This window comes from Phyllostomus hastatus, unplaced genomic scaffold, assembly GCF_019186645.2.
Source record: "Phyllostomus hastatus isolate PE091 unplaced genomic scaffold, TTU_PhHast_1.1 phas_contig_40, whole genome shotgun sequence".
NCBI classification, from domain to species: Eukaryota; Metazoa; Chordata; class Mammalia; order Chiroptera; family Phyllostomidae; genus Phyllostomus; species Phyllostomus hastatus.
Genome location: NW_025333872.1, coordinates 36,339,393 through 36,354,246, shown reverse-complemented (window position 1 = coordinate 36,354,246; position 14,854 = coordinate 36,339,393). Strand labels below are relative to the sequence as shown.

Here is a 14,854-nt window from a genome sequence, read left to right as displayed (position 1 = left end):
CTGCTTCCAATGCCACATTTTTCTCTTTGCAAGAGGAAATATTTTTCCCAATTAAAGTGTTAATTTTTTTGAGAGAATGATAATTCATTTTATTTTGAGTGCCACCAATGAGATTAAATCAGTGTCTTTTAGCCACTAGTAGATCTAAAGTATGATAACAGAAAAAGATACAAGAGGTGGGAAAACCCAAGTAAAAAAGAAAAGAATATGTAAGACTTTAGAGAATGGGTTTAGTAGAATGTTTTATTTGTATTAGTTTTGTACCTTCTACATGGGAGGCACTGTTCTTGTTTTTGGTGATAAGGCAATGTATAAGACTGATTTGGTCTCTGCTTCATAGGCTTTACGGAATAGTTGTGTTTTCCCTAATCAAAAGAATGGAAAAGATTTTAAAAAAAACCAGTTCTCAAGATACTAAATTTATGGTCATATGAGAGAATTAACTAAGCACATGAGAAAGCTTTGGGCTTAGTGATACAGATTTAGTCATGCCATCAATCAGTTTTCTCATTTAAAAACAAAAAGTGACCAAAAAAGGAACAAACAATGATCACTCAAAGTAGGGAATCCAACTAATGGACATGCTGAATTTCTTGAGGTTGGATTTCAGCCCTAATTAAAAATTTTAAATCAAATTAAAATGCAGTCATAGTTTAAATTCGATAGTATGGTAGTGCTGCAAGGCTTATAATGAAAGAAAACAGCCCCCAGCCCCAAACCTTCCCTCTTATGTCTGGTTAATTAAGATTCATGATATCAATCATGAATGTTATTATATTTCCTTGTTTTGAATTTTTCCATTTTCTTTCCCCAGAATAACTAATTTCTTCAATTTTTCCCTTGCTTTTTATGTACTCATCACTAATTTTCCCGAAAACTCTAAAGCATAAAGCATAACTCTTACCAATGTGGTAAAACGTAACAGGTAATCTATCAATTTTGCTTGTTTTCATGGGGTTATCTTTCTTAGAGCCCTGTGGTCCCTGGTCTGAATGGGGTCTTTTCTAGGCCTGCTGAATATCTGTCATCTTAAGACTCCCCTTACCTGTCATCCAGGGAATTTCCCTTGCTTCCCTACAATGTTTGATCCCCAGTTTCCTAGATCCTGTGGGTTTTTCTTTTTTTGTTTCTTTGTTTCCTCTTGATACAGCACAGCTCCAGTAGTTTTCTGACACAGGGTATATAGGACATATATTTATGGAGCTGTCATATTTATGAAAATGTTTTTATTTTCTTCATTCTTGACTGGTAGATTGAAACAATTCTAAGTTGGAAATCATTTGAAGGGTTTGTTTTTTACAGCTTGAGGTTCTGAGACTTCATTTTCCCGACACTGGAACCCTGTATTGCATAGTCTGTCTCACTCCCTACTTGTTACTCCCAGTTTATCTGCAGGTGAATGTGTGACTGCCCAGTCTGCCAGCTGCCACCTGGCTCCTATCCTCCAGCCATTGCCTTGTTATGCATCCTCTCTGCCCTCACTGCTTGTCTCCACCCTCCTGCCAGTCTGGATGAATGTTTCTTCTTTAACACCTTGGTTGTTGGACTTTATACAGTTCAATTTTCAGGCAGTTCTAGTTGTTTTTTGTTTTTAAATTGATTGTTATCCTTCTTTTGGTTTGCAAGGAGGCAAAGTATATCTACTTACACCTCCACCTTGGCCAGAACTACTGAGTGGCTTCTTTGGCTTAATTGTACATTGATAAGATTCATCGATGTAGTTGAATTTAGTCATAATTCACTTTTTCACTATTGTGTATATATCCTATAAAAAACCTATATTTTATTCATTTACTGCTATAAACATTTAGGTGGTTTTCAGTTCTTGGATTTTACTAACAATAATACGAACATTCTGATACATGTTGCCTGGTGCATACTAAAGAGTGAAAAATTTATAGTGCACAGTTATCTTTAACAGTGTATGTTGAATAGGATACTAGAGAATGACATTACCAGCAGACAGAAAGAGCTCTTGGCAAATAAAGATTTTACTAGTTGAAATAAAAAACTCAGTAGAAGTGTTGTAAGAAAAAATATGAGAAATATCCTAGAAAGTAGAATCAGAAGATAATTATGAGGGCAGGAGATGAGCGAAAGAAAGAAAATTAGAGATATCTAGGAAGAGCAACAGCCAGCTAATGTGAATTCTCAAGAAAATAGTGAAAACTATCAAACAGTATGTAATATGCTCCTAGAACATAAAGAAATGCTGTTCCCAATTTAAAAAGCCAATCAAGTAGGCAGCACATATATCAAAAAAGAACCAAGGAACATTACTGTAAAATTTCAGAACACAAGGGATTAAAACAAACAAACAAACAAACAAACAAACAAAAAACCCTTTATGCTTTTAGAAAAAAAGGCAGGCAGGGAAGAAACTGGTAGCATATAAAAAGTTAGGAACTGAAATGACATTAGACTTCCCAGCAGTTTTGCAGCAGTGGAAGAAACAGCCAGTCTCTCAGGAGAGTCTGTTGGAGGGACCGATAGGATCCTAGAACATACACAAGCCCACTCACGCAGGAATCAGCACCAGGGTAGCACCTGGAGGGGTGCAATTCGCTTGTGGGAAGCAGGAGAAGTGACTGAAAGTGGAGCAAGAGCTGGGCAAGTGGAATTGTTCCCTCTCTGACCCCTCCTCATAACCTCTGGCTATAAAAACCTGTTGGGATTGTGGCAGCTGAAGAAACTGCCAGTCTCTCAGAAGAGTCCGTTTGATGGGCCCACGGGGTCCTAGAAAGTACACAAGCCCACCAACTTGGGGAATCAGCACCAGGGCAACAACTGGAAGGGCCACCAGTTGTTTGTGGGAAGTAGGGAAGTGACTGAAAAGTGGCTGCTTGCAAGAGCTGAGCAAACAGCATTCTTCCCTCTCTGACCCTCCCACATACAGCTCCACAAAATGGTGAAGTGGGTTGCCCTGCCCTGGTAAATACCTAAGGCTCCGCCCCTTACAAAATAACAGGTGCACCAAAACAAAGAAATGTGGCACAAATGAAAGAACAGATCAAAACTCCAGAAAAAGAATTAAGCGACAAGCAGATAGCCAACCTATCTGAGGCAGATTTCAAAACACTGGTAATCAGGATGCTCAGAGAATTAATTGAGTACAGCCGCAAAATAAACAAGTGAAGGCTATACAAAGTGAAATAAAAATATACAGGGAACTAACAGTGAAGGGAAGGAAACCGGGACTCAAATCAACAATTTGGAATGGAAGAACATTCAACTGGAACAGAATGAAGAAACAAGAATTTTTAAAAAATGAGAGGCTTAGGAACCTCTGGGACAACTTTAAATGTACCAACATCTGAATCATGGGGGTACCAGAAGGAGAAGAGGAAGAGCAAGAAATTGAAAACTCATTTGAAAAAATAATAACAGAAAGCTTCCTTAATTTGGTGAAGGAAATAGACATGCAAGTCTAGGAAGCATAGAGAGTCCCAAACAAGATGGATACAAAAGAGGCCCACTGCAGGACACATCATAGTTAAAATGCCAAAGATTAAAGATAGAGAATCCTAAAAGCAGTAAGAAAAAAGGAGTTACTTACAAAGAAGTTACCATAAGACTATCAGTTGATTTCTGAAAAGAAATCATGCAGGCAAGAAGGGGCTGGAAACAAGTGTTCAAAGTGATGAAAAACAAGGACTCACATCCAAGATTACTCCATCCAGCAAATCTATCATTTAGAAGGGAAGGGCAGTTAAAGTGCTTTCCAGATAAGGTAAAGTTCAAAATGATGAACAGTAAAATGACAACAAATTCACAACTATCAACAACTGAACCTAAAAAACATGAAAACAAGCAAACTAGAACAGTAACAGAATCACAGAAATGGAGATCACATGGAGGGTTATCAGTGGGGAGTGGGATGGGAGAGAATGGGGGAAAAGGTATAGAGAATAAGAAACATATTTGGTAGGTACAAAATGGAGAGGGGGAGGTTAAGAATAGTATAGGAAATGAAAAAGCCAAAGAACTTGTATTATGTATGACCCATGAACATGAACTAAGTAGAGGATGATGCTGGAGGGAATGGGAGTAGCAGGCTAGGGTAGCATAATTGATAATATATACTTGTAAAAAGGCCACTCAGCAAAAATAAAAAAGTATATGGTAAGAGAGGCAGGTCCAAGATGATAGTAGCATTCATGGATGCTGAGCTCACTCCCTCCTCAAGAACACATCTAATGTACACCTGTATTTAGAGCAGTTCCTCCTGAGAGACAGTTATGGGCCAATTGAATAGCTTCTGCACAAACAAACAAGAGAGACAGTCTGCCTAGAAAAGAACAGGTACCACAAAAGGTCTCCAGGAGCTGAGGAATCAGTGAATGCTGTTTACATTTTCCCTGAATGTGGATAGCAGTTGGGAGCTCCATCTAGTATCTCTGGCCAACTGGCTTATAGGGCACTGGGGTGCATTTATAGCCATCCTTCCTGGAGGTAGATCGAGCAGAAACAAGGGGGGTCTGTAGCTTTCATACAAGAGTCCCCTTTAACCAGAGAGTGATCCAGCAGGTACAGCACTTGCTTTTCCAAGTATCTAGTGGGCTGTGCACACAAGAGACCAGCCTCAAGAGAGGGCACAGCTAACAATGCTACAATACCCACCTGTAGGACTACCCTGAGGAGAGGAAGGGCAGAGGTAGTGGGGCAGTGCTCTGTGCCTATGTGGGGCTGTCGCTCCTGGGGAGAGAGTATGGAGCTAGCAAAATGCTGCAGCACCTACACACAGGACTGCTCTACAGAGGAAGTGTGGAGGTAGTAGGGGCACTGCTGCACACGTATGTACCTCTCCTGACTACAACGGGCTTGGTAAATATACAATAATCATAGTGAGTCAACCACTAAAAAAGGTAATAGCAATGTTAAAGACAATAGTAGCAAAATTAACTATAATTACAATAAATTATTAGGGGACACACACACATACACACACAAAACCCTTGACATCAAAAACAGAAAAGTGGAGAGGAGAGTAAAATACATGAATCCACTTTTAGAATGTAATTAAAGTTAAATGCCTATTAGCTTAAAGTAGATGTCTATAGATATGGGTGGATATGTATACAAACCTCACAATAACCATAAATCAAATATGTACAAAAAATATACACACAAAACAAAGAATGGAATCCAATCAGAACATGAAAGAAAACCAACAAATTGAAGGCGATCAAGAGAAAAAGAAAGGAACAGTGAAGAACAACTAAAATAGCAATAAGCACATACGTATCAATAATTACTCTAAATGTGAATGGACTCATTACTTCAATTAAAGGACATAGAGTGGCAGAATGGATAAAAACACATGACCCAGTGGTAAGCTGCTTACATGAAATCTACTTGAGATTGAAAGACACACACACACACTGAAAGTGAAGGGACAGAAGGTGATATTCCATGCAAGCAGAAATGGAAGGAAAACTGGAGTAACAACACTTAACAAAGACAAAACAGACGTCATTTTTAAGGGGTCAATCCAAGATGAGGATATAACAGTTGTAAATATTTACACATCCAACATATGAGCACCTAAGTATATAGCGCAAATATTAATGGACATAAAGGCTGAAATTAACTGTAATTGTATAATAGTTGGGGACTTTAATACTCCAGTTAGCCCAGTGGATAGATCATTCAGACAGAAAATTAATAAAAAATAATGGACTTAAATGCTACATTAGATCAGTTTGACTTGATAGACATTAATAGAGTATTTCACTAAAAAAATAAAACCCCAAAAACCTGTAGATTACATATTTTTCTCAAGTACACATGGAACATTTTTCACAATAACATACTAGGCCAAAAAACAAGCATTAGTGATTTCAAGAAGATTGAAATTATATCAAGCATATTTTCTGACCACAGTAGCCTGAAACTAGAAATCAACTACGAGGAAAAAATTGAGAAGAAGAACACAAGTATGTGGATGTTAAATAGCAGCCTTCTAAGCCACCAGTGGATCAAAGTGGAAATCAGAAACTACCTTGAGACAAATTAAAATGAAAAACACTTTATAAAATGTGTTAGATGCAACAGAAGCAGTTATAAGACTAAAGTTTGTAGCTATGCAGGAACATTCTCAAATAACCTAAATTTACACCTAAAGAATCTAGAAAGAGAACAATAAAACCCAAAATAAGGGGAAGGAAGGAAATTATAAAGGAAGATCAGAACAGAAATAAATTAAATAGAAAATAGAATATTTATATGGAACTGGGAAAGACCATGAAAAGCCAAAGCATTCTTGAGAAAGAAGAACATGGGTGAAGGTATATAATGCTCTCTGAATTCAAACCACACTGCAAAGCTATAATAATCAAAGCAGTATGGTATGGGCACAAAAAACACAGATCAATGGAACTGAATTGAGACCCCAGGAAAAAACTTTGCTTATATGGTCTACTACATATATGACAAAGGAGGTAAGAATAAAAATGGAGTAATGACAGTATCTGCAGCAAGTGGTGTTGGGAAAAATGAACAGTTACATGCAAAAGCTGAAACTGGACCATTCTCATCATATACAAAAATAAATTCAAAATGGCTTAAAGACCAGAAAACACAGATAATAAACTATGGACATCAATGTAAGTAAAATCATTTTTGATAATGTCTTTGCAAGCAAGGAAAACAAAAGCAAAAATAAATGAAACTTCATTAAAAAAAATCTACACAGAAGGAAACCGTCAAGAAAACAAAAGGACAACCTACTTAGTCGGGGAATATATTCAGATGATATATGCAATAAGGGGTTGATTTCCAAAATGTATAACAAATGCATACAACTCAATAATGAAACAACTAACTGATGCCAAAGAAATATAAAGCATTGTAAGAAAATATGAACATGTCAACAAATAGTCAACAAATAGGACAATTTGGATGAAACATACAAACTCCTAGAAACATAATTTTACAAAACTGAATCAGGAAGAATGAGAGAATCTGGACATCTGTATATTGTATTCTGTTCACCACTCCAAATATTATATTGGGTTAGCCAAAATATGTTACATTTTTTCTGTAAAATGCACATTTTTTCATTTTCACCAGTAACTATTGATTTGGTATTAGGAGTATGTTGGCTATCTGCTGATATTGGTTTCTAGTGGGTAGAGGTCAGGAGTGCTGCTAAACATCTTCCAATGCGTAAGACAGCCTCACAGCAAAGAATCACTTGGCCAAAACATCAATAGGACCAAGAAACTTCACAGACCACTTTTGACACAGTTGATCAGAGCACCTTCTCCATATACTGCACAAATCTTTTTTTTTGTGTGTTTTAATTGCATTTTTATTTTTTCTGAAATAATAAAGAATAATAGAAAAACAGTATGCAGATTCCTCACAAACCTAAAAATAGATCTACCATATGACTCAGCAATCCTACTCCTGGAAATTAATCTGAAGAAAATGAAAATACTAATTAGAAAAAGTGTATGCATTGCTACATTCATTGCAGCATTATTTACATTAGGCAAGGTATGGAAGCAACCTAGGTGTCCACTGATACAGATGACTGCATAAAAAAGATGTGATGTGTGTGAGATCACACAATAGAATATTACACAGAAATAAATAATGAAATCTTGCTATTTGTGATGCAGATAGACCTAGAGGATATGCTAAGTGAAATAAGCCAGGCAGTGAAAGATAGGTGGTTTCATTTATGGAGAATAAAAAAATAAAACAAAAACAGATTCAAACAAATCAAAGGGATGGTTTCTAGAAGGGAAGTGGTGAAGAGTTGGGTGAAAAACATGAAGGAATGTAGTCACTAGTATTGTGATAAGTTCACATGGTGACAGATGAATTTCTGGAATTAGTGGAGTGATAATGTAAGGTAGAAAAATGTCAAGTCACTATATTGTGTGCTTGAAACTAAAATAACTATTATACACCAATTATACTTAGATGAAAAAATTTAAAAAATAAAATTAACTGACTATAATCATGTTAAAACCTGTGATTACATTAATACAAGTTAAAAATACTCATTGATTTAAGTTCTGATTGGAAGCTCTGTGTTCCTGTGTGAAACAGGTTGACTTGTAGTTGTGAAATGTGGGATGACTTCGTAGTCTTCTTAGAGGATCCCTAAATGTCAGTATCTTTGTGTCTTTTCTCTTGAGACGGTCAGTTTCGCTAAAGGAGAGTCTTTTATTTATTCTTTTATAAGATTTTATTTATTTTTTAGAGAGGGAAGGGGGGGGGGAGAGAGAGAGAGAGAGGGAGAGGAAGAGAGAGAGAGGGAGGGAGAGAAACATCAATGTGCGGTTGCTGGGGGTCATGGCCTGCAACCCAGGCATGTACCCTGACTGGGAATCGAACCTGCAACACTTTGGTTCGCAGCCCATGCTCAATCCATTGAGCTATACCAGTCAGGGCTGTCTTTTACTTTTTTATATTTGTTTGCCAGCATTCTGTTAGCTGATCAGGGTAATAAGAAGGTTGGGTTCTCACCATTCAATATGCATTTTCTCATCTCATTCAGTGTTTAGACTCAGTCCTTCCTGCCTTTATTAGTAGTGATTTTCAATCAAATTTTCCTCTACCGAGATAAAAGAGGTGCAATTTTCTGACCACATGGAGATAGTAAGAATATATGATATTCTCTGTCACTCCATAAGTAAACTTTAAACTTTTTCATATTTACATCCTCATGCCCATTTTAGGATGTTATACATAAGATGGGTCTAGTGTGGAGCCTTTTCATGGTTCTGGGCTTTATTACACTGTACCACCATCTCACTTCACTCTAGTTCTTTTCCATCCTCTCAAAGTATAGTACTAGTTTTAGTCTGCCATTGGCTTAATGCTTTATTCTTTTTGCTTTTTGGGTTTATGTATTTCTGATGACCCCTTGTCCACCTAATAAGGGATTTCAGGGGAAAGAATTAATGCAGCCATTTATCTGAAACTTCAGATTTCGATTTTCAAATTTAGGAAAAATTTTTCTCCAGTGATTTGGTAACGTGAGGTCAGACTTCCACACTGAAGAGACTATCTAAATTTTAAAAGAATTCTGTTGTGATATATTAAAGAGAATTCTAAAAACATGGGAAATAGATGCCAAAAAATTTATTCAAAGTATAGTCAGAGTATTTTTTATTGAAAAATAATTTGGCGACTATGAGATGTAAGAGATGTTTATTATACATTTGTTTTATGGAAATATGATTGGAAAAGTTAAATACAAACAAATGTATAATGGATTTTATAACAAAGGAAATGTGTTTTGGGATACCAAGAATATTGATCTTAATGGACCAGTTATAGATAATTTTGTTCTGAATTATCAAAGATATATCTTCATTGCCTTAAAATTAATCACTTATGCCCTTTCTATGATTTCTTGCAACTGTAGTTTTGATATCTGAAGGATCTTTTAAAGTTCATTTCTCATAAATTCCTTTTTTAAAAGATGTTATTTATTTATTTTTAGAAAAGGGAAGGAAGGGAGAAAGAGAGGGAGATGAACATCAATGTGTGGTTGCTCCTTGCTCAACCCCACTGGGGACCTGGCCCACAACCCAGGCATGAGCCCTGATTGGGAATTGAACCAACAACCTTTGGTTTGCAGTCTGGCACTCAATCCACTGAGCTACACCAGCCAAGGCTTTGTAAATTCTTGGAATTTATGTACTGCTTTTATTTGTACTCATTAAAAAGTGGGCTAAGGTAACAAAATATGTATGTAAGATATATGTCAATATGTTTATATAAATAATATACATAATAAAATTAGCACATATAAAATAATAGATATATAATTTATTATTTGGTTATAGAAATTTTATCCTAAGTTAATGGCACAGATTAGAAAACATTGGTTAGAAATTTTAAGAACATTTACATAAAATGGTTGATTGGTATTCCTGGACTTTTATTTATATTTAGTATAAATGGAAATAATCATTATTAGGTTAATTTTCTTGAATTCTTAGAGTGCTACAAGTTTAGTATATCACTTGATTTTTAATCAGATATACATAGGGTGTAAATACATGTAAGCATATGCTTGAAGAAGTTAAAAAATGGAACAAATTTGTTTTTCTGACCACGTTCCTTGTAAATGTTGATCTGAACAAAGTTGGTAGAATTTAAACTACTCTGCTTCGAAAAATTAATCTGATTTATAGATTGTATTTACAGAATGTATTCATTCCTGTAGTGATTTACTGTTAAGCTTTAAAAATACTTCTGAAAGGAACATCATCCTGATGAATTATTTAATGCAATTTTATTTCCTTAGATGTTTTTATACTATGTTTATTTTAACATTAAGGTTAATGTGCAATTAATTAGCAAATTATCAATACAAATTAGCCCTCTAAGTCTGCTGCTGGTTGTAATAAGGATTTTCACTAGTTTGTTCACACATTATTCACCTAATCCATATGACTCCCAGTATGTAGTCGTACTCCTGCTGCTTGCAGTTGGGTATGACAATAAGTATTAAAGACAACTGATTCTTGCATTAGAATGAAGTTCTAGCCAATCCAGTTTTAAATCTAATGTGAAAACACCCAAGTGTACATAGGAGTTGGCCACTTTTCATTGTCCAGTGTTTTACTTGGAGAAATAAATCTTCAGTGGAAGAATGCAGAGTCTTTGTGGCCTGGCTTGATTTATAAATGTGAATTCTGCCAAATTCCATTTAGAGCTAGCCTATAAGTTGTAGACTAATTTCAGTTATTTAACTTTTTAGAGCTAGGAATTTTATTCATTAAAGTAAAATTTTCAGGGTGCTTTAGCTGAGAAACAAATCTTGATTAATTTGTTATGTGCTGCAAATATCTACAAGTGCTTCTCCATGAAGTTTCTCTGGCTACTAAGATAGAAAACAGCTTTAGCCTATGAGTTACAAGAGCAAAATCACAGGAAATCAGACATACTTTCAAATTATGGCATGATCACTGGAAAGAATAACAACTCATTTAAAGAAATCTGCATAAGACATTTTATAGGTAACTATTGGGCATGATTAATGAACATGTGAGTTTGATCTTTTCTAAGTACTGTTAGCTGTATATACTAAAGGCGGTGTTATAAGTACCTTTTTAAAAAATAACTTTTAGGATATAAATCACCACATCTAGAAGTTCCCAAATTCCTAGTAGGGTGAATCTGATAACTTGTGCTCTTTTACATGTCATTGTGAAGTTTCCTTAATAGGAGACAGTTTGTAGATTTTCTGGCAAGAGTATTTGTCAGCTTGTTCCCAAATGACTAATGACACATTGTACTTTACACCACAGTTACCTTGTTTGCTAGTAGAAACCTTCTGGTATTTGTGCTTTTGGGAGGAGAAAGGAACTGGTAAGGAAATGGGGAGTGGTTATTTTGTGTATATATATAATTTTTCTACATTCTGTTGTATATATGTGTTTGAGGGGAAATTTTGTGATAAATTCAAAGTCAGGTGAGTTTCTTTTGAAGAAATATTTTTAACCTGAATACTAGTAGGTCAACTTTCTTATACAAATCTATAAAGAAAATTTCTCTCATAATGAGCTAAGGTTTTACTTAAGGTAAATGACTTAAATGTGGACACAGCAGTAGAGTACAGTGATTAAGCTGGGGTTCTGAATTTAAATCATGGAAATCTTATTTGGTAGCATTGTGAACTTAGATCAGTTATTTAACCTTTTTCTGTCTGTATTTTCTTGTCTGTAAATAGAGCTAAAAACAGTACTTATTTCACAAAGACGTGAGTGTTTCACAGTACATATATCATAGGAGTTGATAACTGGAATACATTTAGCACCACCAATATTGTATTAACAAATATATAAAGGACCCTGAAACACCAGTATAAAAGAACCTTTGCACCCTGATGTTCATAGCAGCATAATTTACAATAGCTAAGTGCTGGAAGCAACCTAGATGCCCATCAGTAAGTGAATGGATCAAAAAACTATGGTACATTTACACAATGGAATTCTATGCAGCAGAAAGAAGGAAGGCGCTCCTGCCCTTGCAACAGCATGGATGGAGCTGGAAAGCATTATGCTAAGCAAAATAAGCCAGGCAGTGAAAGACAAATACCATATGATCTCACTTTTAACAGGAACCTAAACAACAAAACAAACAAGCAAAATATAGTCAAAGACACTGAAATAGAGGACAGGCTGACAGTGACCAAAGGGGAGAGAAGAGGGAATTTCAGGGGAGAATGGGAAGGGTTTACAGGAACAAATTTAAAGGACACAGGGACAAAAACTTGGGGGGGGGGTTGTAATGGGAGGGAAGTGGGGAGGGATGGGTAGGTGAGCTGGAATGGGAGTAAAAGGCAGAAAACTGTACTTGAACAATGATTGAAATAAAATAAAATAAAATAAAATAAATATATAAATGTTAGCTATTATTATTTACTTAAATAATTTTATAATATAGCCACATGGTTTTTAAAAATAAATCACTAATTTCCTTAATATGTATTAAGTTTTTGGTGTGATTGTTTTTAAGAAAAATCTGTATGTGAAGCAATTTGTGTTCATTTAATCTTTACTGAGTAAGTAGAAATTTGGTAAAAATTTTTAGCTAATCTTGTTACGAATGAATGGATGGGTACTTAGCTCATATGTTAACAAAACAAAGTGTGAATCATCATTTTCCTCCCATCTTTGTTACCTTTGACATTTTATAAGGAATGTTGTTTTGATTTCTTATGGAAAGCAGTGGTAGACCAGAAGGCAAATTACAAGTTTTGAGATCTTAAGAATTGGGTTTGGATCCCAGTTCTGCCTTATCTTTAGTGATTTTATGGTTGTTGAGATCCACGAACTTTGGTTGTACATTTTTTGTGGTGATGAAAATACTCTGTCAAGATTGTTATTGTAAGGATTAAATGACATGATACGTGTAAAAATGCTTTTGCAAATATGGTTTGTCCAGAAGCAGGTCCAAATGTGTTATTAAACAAGATATGGAAATTTAGAAGGCCTTGCTTCTTCATGGGGTACCCTAAATATAGGTGGGGCAAAAGTAGGTCTACAGTTGTGAGTATGCAAAACACAGAGTTTATTCTTACCTTGTTATTTATTAATTATTGTATTATTTTCCATATGATCAACTGTAAGCCTACTTTTGCCCTACCCTAGAGTTTATGAACTTAATCTAGGTGTGGATTTTATGGTATCTTCAAACTATGAATTTAACTTTTGGGGGAAGTATCTGGTTAGCATTTGTATTCACTTATTAACATGGCCATTTTGTTTCCAAGTAAATAAAATGGAAAAAATTAAAATTAGACTAGGAAATAGTTTACATTATTATTGTTCATAATTTTGACTAATGTTACAGATTCTGAAAATGATGCTAAGGGTACATTGTAGTTTGTACAATGTATGAAATAACGAAAGTTTCTTTTTCAATTATTTTTTTCCAAGTTAGTCACACCTTAGGAAGGAAAGACATGCTAAGCCTATTAACTGATTTTATTGCTTCATGTCAGAACTTGTGTGTTCTCATTTTCTTCTTTTTCTCATAAATCAAGGTAGTTTTGTTAAATGTGAAAATTGTGGATAGTGACAGACTTACATAGCATTTCTCTGAATCAGGTACTGTTTTAAATGCTTAAGTTAACATTTGATCCTCATAACTGTTAAGATGAAGGGGATGGTATTAGTATCTCTGTGTTATTGATGAGGAAACTGAAGCACAGAGGTTAGGTAACTTCCCAAAGTCAAAGCTAATGTATTATAGAGCCAAGATTTGAACTCAGTCTAGCAACAGAGTATTTGTACCTAATCCTGACTATTACCCTACAAATCTGTTTCACATTCTTATTCTTTTAAGATTTTCTTTATTTTTTAGAAAGAGGGGAAGGGAGATTGAAAGAGAGGGAAGAATCATTGATGTGCAGTCGGTGACCCCTCACACATTTACAACCAGGGACCCATTTTCCAACCCAGGCATGTGCCCTGACCAGGAATAGAACCAGCAACCTTTCACTTTGTGAGATGATGTCCACCTCTCTCAGCCACTCCAATAAGGGCCCTTTTTACATTCTTGATTTTAAAGTAAAAGATTGATTGCCAAATATAAAAATATTCTGATACCATATAAATTTAAGCATGAAATCTTTGGAAGCTAAAATAATCTCCATAGGTAATTTTTAATGTTTTGCCTATTTTTTCATGGAATTGTTCTGAAATTAATTCCAATCTTAACTAATACTTGAAGTATTACATCTATGTTGTGTGTCATTGCTTTTATGTTTTCTGTTATTTAGATCAACTTAAGTTATTTATTTGTTTATTTATTTATTTATTTATTTTTAGAGACGGAAGGGAGGGAGATAGAGAGAGAGAGAAAAACATCAATGTGTGGTTGCTGGGGGTTATGGCCTGCAACCCAAGCATGTACCCTGTCTGGGAATCGAACCTGCGATACTTTGGTTCGCAGCCTGTGCTCAATCCACTGAGCTACACCAGCCAGGGCTTTCAACTTAAGTTCTATTTCCTAAATTCTCTCCATGTAAAATCAGGTTTAAATTTTAAATGACTTTTTGTTGAAACATATATGCATTTAGAAGTATAGTTAAAAGTGTGTAGGTTGATGAAGTTTTACAAACTGAAAATCTTGTGCAGCCAGAACTCAAATCAAGAAGTAAAATTGCCAGCATTATTTAGAAGTAACGTTTCATCTGCTGAGCTTAATTATTTAATTTATTAAGCATTGTTTTTCTTGTTACCTGTGACATAATTGTAATAGCTGTTACTAATGTCATTGCTATCATTCAATATCTATGTTAACTTGCATTTATTTTATCACATAATTTTGATTAGTTCATCACAGTTAACAATGTTTTCGAACATTGTACTGAAAA

General features: G+C 35.1%; 1 protein-coding gene across 1 annotated transcript in view; it reads left to right on the top strand.

The window, feature by feature from the left end:
* Positions 1-14,854, top strand: part of IBTK (inhibitor of Bruton tyrosine kinase) — a 91,338-nt gene that overhangs the window by 63,712 nt on the left and 12,772 nt on the right. The gene's annotated exons all lie outside the window — the stretch shown is intronic.